Raw genomic sequence first — 13,931 nt, 5'->3', positions numbered from 1 at the left:
GTTTCTTTTTTGTTGGGGTTGTCTCCCTCTCCTATCCCAAGCTAGTCAAAACAAATTTTTACCTTACACGATGTTTAGCTGGTTTGATTTTTGGAAGGTTCTTGTTTATTCTTCATAAATCTGTATGGTTTACTGCAGAAGTGGAAGTATTCAAGGTATATTTATTTGTGCATGTTTCTCACAACTTGGCTAGCGTGAATTTTGCAATCTGCAAAATTTTCCTCTCAGTTTCTCTGCACAATGTGACCGAGTTGAATCATGTGCTTCGTCAGTGGTGCCTCTGTGTACTATATATGCCGAATATTTCGAGAGGTTTTTATTTTCGCGAATTTCGCGAGTCAGAGGCTATTTGCAAAATTAAAGACACGCGAAAATATTGACTCTGATCCCGATGTGAATGTGAAGTAAGCGTGAACACTTCTCCGTTCAGTACAGGACTCCACCATGAACACGAATTTAACCACTCGCGAAATCATCAGGAATTCCTGATTCGCAAAAATTTAGACTCGCGAAATATATGGCGTATACTTGGTACTTGTGAGTGTGTGTGCACATGCGCTCCCATATGCCCTATTAGTGCTATACTATTCACTGGAGCGCATGTGTGTATACAGTAATTTCTGTGCACACCATAGGCATCACATCCTTTTTCATGCAGGAAAATGTCTATTCAAATTCTGTCTTTCATGTGAATGGGAAGAAAACAGGAGTAGGAGTAGCAAGGATTCAAGAGCCCGTAAATATGTTTTGAGCCACTCAGCACGAAAAATTAATCATGCAAAAATATCAGCATTTACTGTAGTTTAAGGTGGTCTGACTCTTTGTGTGGAAGTTGCAGACAATGCAATGATGGCACAGTTCTGGCTTTGTAGTAAATGTGATGCTCATATATTGTTATCTAGTCATCTCCAATAAGGGTCCTTTTATGATGTTTTGCCAGATGTAAATTAAAAAGGGTAAATTCTTCATTTAAGTTCATATGTGTGTTCTACATGTCTTCTATGGACAAACATAATAAGGCTGTCGGCATGTGACTCCTATACAAAATATTTGCTGCAGGTGATGTTCCAGTTCTTGCAAATATGGCTACATAGCCTGCCCCCAACCCAATTACATCCCCTAGACATCATGTCATGTCACAGATAGCCAATCAAAATGCTTCTCTAGCGATAACCTTTGAATCATGTATCACATGCTTTTCATGGAAGTGATACATTCAAAGCTACATTTCTCTGTTTATCAAGACTATGATTGATGATGCTGAATGCTTTGATGTCAATTTCATGTGTACTTCATCTCAACACAAAAGTACATCCACCTATTCACAGTAACATGTTTTGTTTGTTACTGGCAGAGAGCTGCATGCATGCAAATGTCCAGTTGATAATGTGGGTCTGCTCAACTTACAGAGGAATATAGACTGTCAAATATATCATGCAAAGTAAAGCCAGAGGTAAACCTCCTCTTGTACTCTTTCCGTGGCCCCATGGGAAGCAGTAGGGTGCATGCCTGAGTCTTTCAGAGCATGTTTGTTCTGCTTGGTTTCTGCCATATTGACAGTGTGGGAAAATGCTCACTAGCTTACCAAGGAACAAAGGACAGGGCTTATTCCACTGCATTTCTTCTTCTTCCATTGTGTAAACACCATAAACACCATGACAGTACAACTCTCCTGGTGCAAACTTACAGCATATACCAGTCTTTTTAGAAACTGAGTATTTTTCATCAATACACATGGTTTAAACTGCCTGCCTTGGTGTATCAGCAAGCAGGAAGTTTAAAGGCATAGTTTACCATTTGCAGATGAAACAAAAGCCCAGCATTAGTGCTTTAAGATAGTTTTAAAATGTGATTTAGGGATAGAAGCAACCCACTGTATAAGTTTGAATCAGTAAAATCGATGTTAAGTATTGTTAAATATACAAACTGTGAACAATAGTTATAATAAATATGTTTCCAGACTAAACCGTATACAGTTACGGCTTATTGACAAAAATACTTATATCTCCTGATATTTTAGGCTTTATTGTGAAAATTTTATATGGTAGGATGTTTTGTGGTACAACAGACCTACTCATATGCATCAAATGTGATATCTTGAACATTTTTTTAATCACTGCTTACAAAGGTAAACAGGACCTTTAAGGGGAGATTCAGTCCCAGATCATTTAAAATCAAACAAACAAACAAACAAATCTTCTGAATTTTGGAGGATGTTTTGATCAGTTTTTCTATATAAAACTTGCTACAGCCAAATGAGTTTATGGTCACAAATATGACTGCATGCAACCTGACATGTTGTGACACTGAAGCAGATGATGTTTTTTAGCAGACAGGCATATACAATGTACCCATTATTTCAAGTGGGCTACCACTTTGGCTGGTGGCTCATATCAAGCTCATATCTAAACAGAAAGATGAGTTTATCTTTATATTCTTGTCAGTTAACCCATAAAGGCAAAGCAATTTCCATTATTCAAGAATTTGATAGCATTTTGCTATTGAGGTCAACTTATGAATTGTCACATTAGGAATGTGAAGTAGACTTGAAAACGGTATAATCTCTATATGTCATCAAAATGAATGCCAGTCAAGTGGGGTTTCAGGTACAAGTGACTGTGTACTTAGAAATATTGAAAGAGAAGTAATGTTTACTGAACCTACAAAAGATAAAAGCTGCCCCTTATCTGCATCAATGAAGGAAGTAGTCCCCCAAAAAGTGAGAATCAGATTCACTTCATTCCAAGGAAATCTGTATTTGGTGCTACGCTAGATGTTGAGACTAGTCTTGCCTAATGAGAGGAAGAGAAAAATGTGGAACCTGCTGAGACTAAAAGCTAATGAGTACCTCCCAGTGGAACCTGACCCCATTCATACTACGCAGTAGGAGAGACCATAGCACCATCTGACCAGCTAGAGGGAAATTGTCAACATCAAAGTCATTCAATGAACATACCCAGCCTATAGGAGAGCAGAACATTTCTAGTTGTGAATATGAAGGGAAGAGTTATTTTTTACTACCAACTAGATGTGACATGAACAAAGCTGATGATGATGTCTCTGAGAAAATGAATGAAATATTTTAACAGTCTTGTACTCTTATCTCAAACAACTTTATTTTCAGAAAAAGAAAGTCTGGTTCATTGAATGAGTGAGCACATCAGCTGATAATATGCTTAACTTGTTACAACTGACAGTTTCAAGGATCTTCAATAGAAGACAGTTGGTATTGCCTGCCATGTAGGTCAGCTACTTGAATGTCACTGAAACTCACTCATATAGCAGTACAATAAATGTGACCGTGCACCTCAAAACGAACATAAAGTCGCACACACTGATTTTGAGTGAGGACTGAAAATAAGTGAAATGGGTCAACCAAGCCGAACTTGACTTTTTCATATTTTCTGAAAGAGCAGGTCTTCTTTTACATTATGCTAAAATTTGGTATCATAAAATGGGCAGGATAGTGTGTCTTTTTTAGCAGTTTATCTCGAACATTTTTGGTAGAATAGTGTGATTAGGTGTGTCTTTAGAATCCCTTTTTCATTTCTGAAAAACCTTGTCCACACTCTTCACTTTCAACTCTAATAACTTTTGAAAAGATAGTGCTACTGCTTTGAATGTTTGCATTGATTATGGACAGAATGTGTAAATGAGGCATGCTTAATTTCAGTTAAAGCTGATAATCCCTTCATTGTTGTTACTCTGGTGGTTTACTTTCTGTTTTTTTTTTGTCCCATTCATGGCACAGCCAGCACGGTTTGGTAAAGATTAAGCACTTGAATAGACACTGTACTTCAGAGAGTCTTTTCTCAGTTCACACTTTTCCTGAGTTTGTGCTCTCTTTCCAATATTTAGATAGATTAGGAGAGTCCATTTGATTTGAGTTGTACATCATTTTAAAGCTTAAAGTCTGCTCTTTCAGAATATGCTCTTAACTTAAAATTCATGTTTGGCGACTTTTTGTTTGTTTTGAGGTGCACTGTCACAAATGAGCAGTCTTTACTCAAGATTTGAAGTCAGAGAAATTGATTGTTTTGTTTTTTTTTAAATGGAACACACCCATAAACTGCATATTGTCTGGTGCACTGATGATATGGCCACTGCCCAGAGGTAGAATTTTATGGAGATTGGGTAAATTTGAAGACAATAGTCAACAACTTTAACTTGTTGGGAGAACTCCTTTCCTTTTCAGCCTGGAAATCAAAGTTTTCATGATATCATTCACACTCAGTAACTAAGCTTGATTCCTCTCTGCTGTGTTAAACATGCAAATGATTGCTTCGTTATAGGATGAGTACAAGCCAGTATTTGTCTTTGGGAAATGTGTCCAGTGATAGAGGGAGGAATCTATTCAAGGAAAACGTGTCCTGAGACGCCCGTCTATTATATGAGAGCAAATACAGAGAGCAGTCAAAATATCCAGCGTCAGACATGACGTTCACAAGAGCATATGCTCTTGCCCTTATTTACAGAGTCAATATAGCTTGTGTGCAGAGGCCATTCAGAAGGGAACTCTTCAAATCAAGATGTAGCAATGCCAGAATTTCATTATCTTCATACATTGTAAGATTACGCACTTTCTTTGTTAAGGCAGGTACATGGAGGAGAGAAACATTCCCCCAAAATGTTATCCATGCAAATCCAAACATGTTGCTGTGGTAGCGACCGCAGCCATGCGGGGACCAGAGATGACAGATGAAGAAGAGAAGACGAGGACCCACAATCGATCATTCTTGAAGATGAGGATGAATGGAGGGTGAGAGGAGAAGAAGAAAAAATGAGAACTGTATATTTTGATTTTGCAAACAGTATTCCAGGACTTCTTAACCTCCACAACCTACATGTTTGTTGAGTCAATATGGGGAAGAGATCTGGCAAATATTGAATATCTCGTGCAACCAACACTTCCATCTTCCTTTCTGTCCTTTTCTTCTAAAAGCTCTGAAGCTCATCCAGAAACATTTGCTCAACTTATCCATACAAGTTTTTCCCATATGATACAGCTTATATAGTCTTAAACTTTTGTCTTTGCAACCTGGGCCTGTATATTGTACTAACATTATGATGCAACCACATTCTGCACAAATTGACTGTTGAAACAAACAGACAAAATGAAAGACATGGGGCCGAATGCATAAAACAAGCAATTGCTTGTATGCAATTGCTTCAAGCAAAAGCACAAGCTCGTCTAGCAAAAGGTCTAGCTCAAGCTATTTCTTAAATCCATATATGCATAACCTTTTGCTTGTGCCCATGCCTTTTGCTTGTTCTGCACAAGCAATTGCTTGCGTTTTCTACAAAAGGGACGTCACGCCTGTGCGAACACAAGAACAAAGGCGAGTGTGGCAGCATGTATTTAAAAGGGCTTGTGTGTGTGGAAACATTTCCTGACATAGCAGAAGAGTTATGAAATGGCACTCATAAATGCACACACAGAGCACACACACATCTTCACACACACACACACACACACACACGTACTGGCTGATTCCTATCACTGCTTGATCTCTCAGATCACACGTGGAGAGAGGTCGATCTCCTTGCTCTCCTCCATCGTCAGACATCCTACCAGTTTTTCATCACATTTTTCGTGCTAAACACTGGACATTCCTGTTGTTGAAACGAAAAAGTTTCTTACACTACTTAGTGGTAATTTCTTATAGATTTATACCACTCCTGCTCAAGTGTGGCATTTCTATAATGAATATGAAAATGATAGTTAGAAGGGAACGTCCCATTTAAGCAAAAGCTCAAGCTCATTTTACAGAGCTTGGAAAATCGTAAGCAATTACTAGCAACAACAAGCAAAAGGTATGTTTTATGCATACGTTTCTATTAAAGCAAATGCTTGGTCTTTGAGCAATTGCTTGCGGGCAGCAAGCAATTGCTTGTGCTTGCTAGCAAAAGCTTCTGCTCGCAAGCAATTGCTTGTTTTTATGCATACGGATTCGAGTAAAAGGCTAGCACAAGCAATTGCTAGCGTTTATGCATCCGGCCCATGGTTTCAGCAGATCTATGAATTGTTGTTATGCACGCTGTGCGGTGGATATTTGCCACAAGCTCTCTTGAGATAGAGCCAGGATTTACTTGCCTACTTCAAATAATGCAGCTAAATGGTACTGAATACCTTAGACTAGAGTGTGAGATACTATTCACTTGGAATAATAATGGCTTGTAGATGCCAAGTCAAGATTCTTTGTTAAGGTAGAACTCTGATACAAATTTTGAGTCTTTTCTCTGGATTCAGTCCTAATCTATTGTATTCTCCCAAACTGAGAGTAGTATTAGATTAGGTATTGAACGTGGTATAAGGAGAGGATTCCAAACTGGACAATCCCAGATTGAGCCTAGAATTTTACTCTAGTCAATCCTTCCAACCGTTTGGCATTTTGTCAAAGAAATAAAGCCCTTTTTACACTTGTGTTTATTAACCCCGGACTTTCTCTGACCCAGGACTATCGTTAGTCCCTTACCAATTTTTTCAGCTTTTTACACTCGCCAATTAGTCCCGTACTATCTCTTGTCCGGGGCTAAGGAGAAAACTGACCTTTTTACACTCGTATTTCTTAGCCCCGGACTTTCCAAACCACATGAATATTCATGATTACGCTGTGTACTGTACACGTACACGCACGCACCGGCAGCACTTGATTACCTCGTTTCTGATTGGTCAGTGAGTGTCGGACTTCGTCTCCGTCGCTTAGCCCAGGATTATTTTTTCGTTCTGTTTACACTCACTTGCTTGGCACCGCAATTGGGGTGCTAGCACCGCAATTGCGGTGCCAACCCTGCTATTTTGCAGGGCCAGATAGTACCGGACTATCGGTGGGGCTAGCCCACTTTGGCAAAAAGGAGTGTAAACAGAAAGTGGGCTAAGGATAGTCCCGTACCAACGGTGGGGCTAAGGCCCCCCCCCCCCCCCCCCCCCCCTTAGCCCCACCGTTGGTCCGGGGCTAAGCAAAAATTTACAAGTGTAAAAAGCCCTTAGTAGTAGTCCTCATAGGAGCACACATGCGATTTTTTCATTTTTGTTTTATAGCTTTTGTTTTGATTTGGTTTGTTTTTGTTTGTTTTTTTATTTATGTGGTTTTTCATGGGAATGTTGTTTAAAGATCATGAAAAATGAGATATTTCTGGGGCATTTCTGCAATATTGTCCCCTCAGAGTTCTCTTGTTTTTTTTTTTGTTGTTGTTGTTTTTTTTTTTTCATATTATAGGCCCTACTTGGAATGTTATCAAAATGTTGCATGACAGGAATATACAGTATGTATATGATATGTTTGGTTTATGATAGCTGGAATCCTGCCAAAAGAAAGTCACAGCTGCATGGTATACAGGGGGTCACCATATGATCTTACCCCTGCAGGTATAGGCCTACATCATCCAGACAGAAAATGTGTGTGTGCTTCTCTTTCTGTGTAGTGTTTGTGTGTTTACACAGTTACTGTATGACCCCCTGAAAACTTGCTGGATGTCATGTACTCCTAGTGTATTCAAAAATTTGCTAGTAGGACAAGTGAGAAATCATTAGAAAATATATATCATATATATTGTCCATCAGGTGACAAGACATTGGATCTCAATTGACCCAAAAACCTGCACTCAAATCTACAATGCTGATCAGAGTTTTAGAACACAACAGTTATCAATGTAATCTGAAACAATGTTTCTACATTATTTGACATCAACATTGATGTTACTTTGTGAAAATGTTGCGAAAATTAAAACTTTTTTTTGCTCTCCCAAAAATTTAAGACGTTGAGATATAAGATCTTGTCATCACAGTAACAATATTTCGTACAAAAAGGAAACGAGTCAGTCTATAAAGAAACCAGTAAGTAAACTTTGACATTTCATAAATGATGCCTTCTTTTAGATGTTCGCCAAAGAAAAGTTAAAGCTGGAGTCCCCAACCTTTCCCCCATTGTGATACATAGGAAGATGAGTGCTCATGAAAGAGATATCCCACACCCTTAGTTTAGCACAGTTCGAAAAAGCGCCAGATAGTAACCAATCAATCTCCATCAAGTTTTTTTCAGTCCCCTCACAAAGAAAACAAACTGTCACGAAAAAGGCACCTTCTGTTGACTGTGTTTATTCAGTCAACATCAATTTCTGATGGACTTTTTAATAGAGTGAAATTGAAAACCTGTGCCCTGGAGGTGTTTTTCAGTCTTTTGAGACTGAAACTGACTTGTATGACGATGAGGTGTAGGGAGAAAATGGTTCAAATGAATTGTTTTTTATATTCTGATATCGAATTTGGCACTTCTTAAATTGGGAGTTTAAAGCTGTAAATGGAATTATTTCAGTGTGGATGTGTCCAAGATTGTCATGTTTTACAGAAGAAATGAAGTAAGAACACGCCCATATAATTCGTGACATTTCTAGATACATTCAGTGATACCCTCATCTGAAGAATTTTTGACAACCAAAGTTTGCACACACACAAAAAAAATCGTCCAGCATGAAAATTTCAAGGAGAATTTACCCCAAACAGATACTCATGACTCATGTGAAGACAATAATTGAAGATTTAGGAAATCAGACAGTCTGTTCAGAGGTTTAGAAATAGTGAAGGTAGAGTTTTGACAAGAAGGTTGCAACCATTTGTGATATCACTGAGAATATATAGAGAGAACTACACAAACTCTGATATTTTGTTAAAAGTCCACATTTCCTAGACTTCTTACTAATCTATATGTTAAGAGTAATGTTAGTTGCCTGCCCTTCTTAAGGAGGTAGGTTGAGTGCTCTCATAACAATGCCTGAAAACAAACGGGCTAACAAACAACTGGAATCTCCCATATATAATTCCTTTGTATCATCCCACTATACTGCAACAGCAAGAACTGGTAGAGCTTTATCACCCAGAGATGGTGGCCCATGGGTCTAACAGGAATTTTACAAATTCATAACTTTTATATGGAGAGTCAAAATTTTCTCAAACTCACTCGATCATGGTCTTCTAGTTCTACTGGTTCTACTGATATTTCTGCATTCACTTAATCCACATGTAAAGATAGGATAGATTCCCGATTATATGCCAGGGTCCAAACGCACAGGGTCAGATCCAGGTCTGTAGCCACTAGAGTCAATAGCTCTACCACAGGTCACAGTGAGATACACGACCCACATTCCCTTAACATCATCTTGCTGGTTGGTATGATGATATAACACTATAGAGAACATGATTGTTTGAGGGTTTAAATTTGATTCTCCCCAGATAGCCCTTACCAGGAGATGACTCCAAGGCAAGTACAGTCGATTCCCTCTGGTACAGTAGATCTGTAAATCATGCATCAATAGTCATCGACCTCATCTTGGGGAACGAGCAAAGCATCTCAAATAAACAGGCAAAATGGAGTACAATTTGCTGCAGAATATATTGGTCAATTTTCAAACACACATGTATTTTTTTTTTCAAACTATATGTTTCTATCATTTCCTTCTCTAGAAGAATAGAAAAGGGGAAAATTGTGGAAAAGGATGAAAATACAACCAGTCTGATAGATAAGGAAGATAAGCAGGTATTGGAAAGAGAGAGAGAAAAGCGTTATTTAATTCTGTGTCATGAAAAGTAAAAAGAGATAAGAGTGAAGAAGGAAAAACGCCCAAACATATCATATATACCCGCTGCTACATGTACTTTTATTTCTATTGCTAGTTAAATACAACTACTTCTAGACATTTCTGTATTCATTTTTGTTCTCTTTCATCATTCTAGTGGTATCATATCCACTCTTCTTCTTTTTTTATCTTCTTTTTCTCCCTCTATCTATTTGATTCATTCATTCTGAAGGCAAATATGCCTTCAGATTTTTTTTTTTTCTTTTTCCTTTACTGTGTTCTTTTTTTTTGTTCTCTCTATCTTTCTCTTCACAAGAGAGGTTGCTTGTGTTTGTCTGTCTGTCTGTTTGTTTGTTTGTTTGTTTGTTTGTATAGGTCTGTATGTGTTGTGCACCTTTTATATTATATCTAGTAAATTGCTTCTTTGATGTTATTTAGTCTTTTTGTCCCCGAGGAGACTGCAAAATACAAGCTTAGCTTTTTAGCATGTCTCCTCCATTTCCTGCAACTGTAGATTTAATTCAATTTTCACTTGCTTTTGTGATGCGTGGTATTCTTAACTTCACATATTTTTCTTTGTTACTACATTGTATTGATATTGTGTTATTTTGTGGATGAAAATGTTTCACATTGCTGGAAATGAAATAAACGAAATGAATGAATGAATGAATCTCTACATTATCTACTAACTACATGTATTGCTCTACATAGCTTCCTGAAGTAGAAACAAGAAGAAATGAGGACTGTCCATCCTTCACCTGTTCACTGGAATCTCTGTCCTGTTTCTCACTCTGCAAACTTGTTAACTCTCTGACTGCTATGTTTATTTCCTGTCCTTAGGTGTGTGTGTGTGTGGAATGTGTGCACATTTGACTCACTAGCACAAAAAGGGTTAATTGTAAATCAGAAATATATCATACTGCTAAAAAAGAAATGATCCTTGACCCCCTTCCCCACTTTCTCCACTGGTTTCACAAATCATCTCTTTCCCACTGTGCATTGAAACAATGTGTGAGATATTTTCAGTTCTCGCGTAAGGGTTTTTTACACTTGCAAATTTTTGCTGAGTCCCGTACCAACGGTGGGGCTAAGGGGAGGCCTTAGCCCCACCGTTGGTACCGGACTTTCCTTAGCCCACTTTCTGTTTACACTTGTTTTTGCCAAAGTGGGCTAGCCCCACCGATAATCCCGTACTATCTGGCCCTGGAAAATAGCAGGGTTAGCACCGCAATTGCGGTGCCAAGCAAGTGAGTGTAAACAGAATGAAGAAATAATCCGGGGCTAAGCGACGGAGACGAAGTCCGACCCCCACTGACCAATCAGAAACGAGGTAATCAAGTGTTGCCGGTGCGTGCATGTACTTGTACAGTGCACTGCGTAATCGTGAATATTCATGTTGTTTGGAAAGTACGGGACTAAGAACTACGAGTGTAAAAAGGTCAGTTTTGTCTTTAGCCCAGGACAAGAGCTTAGTACAGGATTTATTGGCGAGTGTAAAGAGCTGAAAAAAATTGGTACGGGATTAACGATAGTCCTGGGTCAGAGAAAGTATGGGGTTAAGAAACACACAAGTGTAAAAAGGGCTTTAGAGATATTTTCAGTTCTTGCTTAGAGATGCTTTCAGTTCTTTACTGAGAATGTAGGTCAGTGAAGTAAACCCAGTGGGCACAGACTGCGTGCCTGTCAGCCATAAACCTTCTGAAATAATTGCAAGAAAACATTTCGTGATTCCTTGCAATCAATGATGGCAGGGTCCAGCTTATCAGGGACTTTTAGAGTGGATGTAAATCATTTGTCTCACTGGGTGATGCAGGCAGGGAGAGTTAGGTGTCAGGTGGTAGAATAAATATTTTCTGCTGTGTTTTTGTTCAATATTCATTCAATATTTTGTGGCTGGCCAATGCACATTTTCCCTGCTAAGTGATTCCAGTGTTAAAGGGTGTGTACAGTTCTGGTCAAGGCGAGGATTTAGCTTTTAACGTTTTGCGAGATATTCAGAAACCACTCTATGAGATGTCAAAGAGCATGCAATTCTAAGGGGCATCAAAAGTTTATTTGATGAAAATAGGTTTTGAAGTGGCCGAGATATCCAAAAACAAGGTGAAACAAAGAGATCCTCATAAAGTTGTGGCCTGTAGTCTTTTATTATTATCATTTTTTTGGATATCTCAGCCATTTAAAAACCAATTTTCATCAAATAAAAGTTGAATCCTTCTTAGAATTACGTGCTCTTTGATATTTCATAAGAGGTTTCTCATTATCTCACTTAGGAATGTAAAAAACATGAATCCCCACCTCAACCAGTACTGTACAGCCCCTTTAACCTAAAAAAAAAAAAAAATGATGCTATTAACAATATAAAGAACAAATACTGCTACCAACAGTGCTCTTGCCAGTAGGTTTGTTTTGATGTCATACCACCAGGTAAAATAGAAAACAATACAGTCAAACCTGTCTGTATAGCAGCCACCCAAGGAAGATAAAAAGAGTACATTTAGCAGGTATAGACATAATATGGCTGCAATACACAGATGGCCGCTATGGGCAGGTTCTCACAAAATAGTTGTGTATTACGTACATGTACATATGTGTGTTATGTCGGTGTATGCAATCATGTGTAAGAACTTACATGTACATGTAATGTGTAAGTATGCATGTGTTGATACCTTGAACAATGTTGTTATTTACATCGTTATTGATCACTAGCTTGCATATAGCAAGCAAGCTTTTCACAAGTGCATTACTGTGCCTGAATGGTTGGTGAATGCAGCAGTGGTGATTACCGAAGTGTTTGCTGTTCGAACTGTAACTAGTTTAATGTAAATTACTGGGATTCAGTAATGAATTAGATAATACAGGAATCTTTGGAATCATATTAATTAATGCTGAATTTGTCATCCTAACTAGATAAATTTTTTGTCATCCATCCATTTTTATGAATATGCACTTTTGTATTGTGGAAGAACACAGGAATTTGGGAATGGCTGATGATGAAAACATTCTACCATATTGTTTATTTTATTATGTTTGTTTTTTTGTTTTTACTTTTTAATATCATGCAGAGTGCAACCAGGAAAGTGGCATCCAAAATCCCAGTAAGATCCGGGTCACAGACCAGAGAGTCCTCTTCACACCATGCAACAGCAGGACCAGCAACAAATGTTGCCATGGCAATGGGGTCATCATCACCAGAGCAGCCAGCAGCCTCAAGGAGCACCGTCTCACCTAGCCAGAGAAACTTTGATGAAGAACCCGGAGGGAGGTCAATCCTCAAGTAAGGACAAGAAGTAAACCATTACAAAGTCACTACAACCATTTGAAGAAAAATATTTTGAACAGTTATAAGAATTGTTGATTCTTTATTGGTTGCAAAGAAGTGTAAAATCCAACCTTATATTCTATTGGAATTACAGCTAAGCGGCTCCATCCATCCACTACCTCTCGTGTCCTTCTATTTTTTTTTTGTCTCTTATCTTCACACCACGCATTAAGCTGCTTTCTCCCCCCCTCTCTCTCATACACACACACACACACTCACACACACACACACACACACACACACACACATACTATTTTGTTTCTCTCCTCTCTTTTCCGGCATGACAGCGACTTAGTGTAGTGTAGGGATTTGTTCAGGGTTTTTGTTTCGGATAAGTTAGGTTATAGGTCTTTTTGTCTTAGTTTCTTTGTTTCATCTATTTTCAATGCTTATCAGTCTATCGATCATATAATTTCTTGTATTACGTGTGGGGGGAATGCAGCCTACAAGCTCAGCTTTTTAGCATTCCTCCCCATTTCCAACATTTTCCTATACCTACAAGTTTTCTGTAAATTTATCCTTTACTTTGTATGATGAAATTTATGCACTGTATTCAATTTTTGTAATATATTTATATGTTTTTGTTGGAAATGAAAAATAAATGAATGAATGAAAATGAATGAATGAAAATAGTCTGCTGTTTGATTTTATATGAGGTATAATACATATACCTTTCACACTAGACCACTTTACCTCAATATATTTGCACTGGTTCTGAATTTTTTTTTTTTTTTTTTTGGGGGGGGGTAAAAAAATCATCCCCAGGTGATATGTCTCATCAGTGTGCAACTCGTCTCCTGCCCAACAACAGGACCCAAGGTTTGCACTTTTGAAAAATCACAAAGTGAATATGATTCCGTCATATGAAGGAGCTTTCAAAATCAGAAACTCGATTTTAGGTCAAAATGTCATGCCAGGGCCCTTCAGCCAGGCAGGCAGTGGATTGCGATCAAGATTTCTTCTGTACCTAATCATGAGCACTACCTTCTTTGTACATGGTGTCTCAGCAAAATCTTTCCCTCTTTGAAGGTTTTGTGTT

The 13,931-nt window shown here is 38.2% G+C and overlaps 1 long non-coding RNA gene across 1 annotated transcript in view; it reads left to right on the top strand.

Moving 5' to 3' along the window:
• The window catches only part of LOC139726484 (uncharacterized), a 45,624-nt gene extending 32,897 nt beyond the window's left edge, over positions 1 to 12,727 (top strand). The window contains exon 3 of the long non-coding RNA XR_011710706.1: positions 12,636 to 12,727. This is a non-coding gene — a long non-coding RNA (uncharacterized lncRNA). The remainder of the gene's footprint in view (positions 1 to 12,635) is intronic.
• The last annotated feature ends 1,204 nt before the right edge of the window (positions 12,728 to 13,931 follow it).

The sequence above is a fragment of the Diadema antillarum genome, unplaced genomic scaffold, assembly GCF_040938485.1.
Source record: "Diadema antillarum isolate AM-2024a unplaced genomic scaffold, OU_Dant_1.0 seq00000085_RagTag, whole genome shotgun sequence".
Classification (NCBI taxonomy): domain Eukaryota; kingdom Metazoa; phylum Echinodermata; class Echinoidea; order Diadematoida; family Diadematidae; genus Diadema; species Diadema antillarum.
This window is presented reverse-complemented; position numbering and strand designations above follow the sequence as displayed.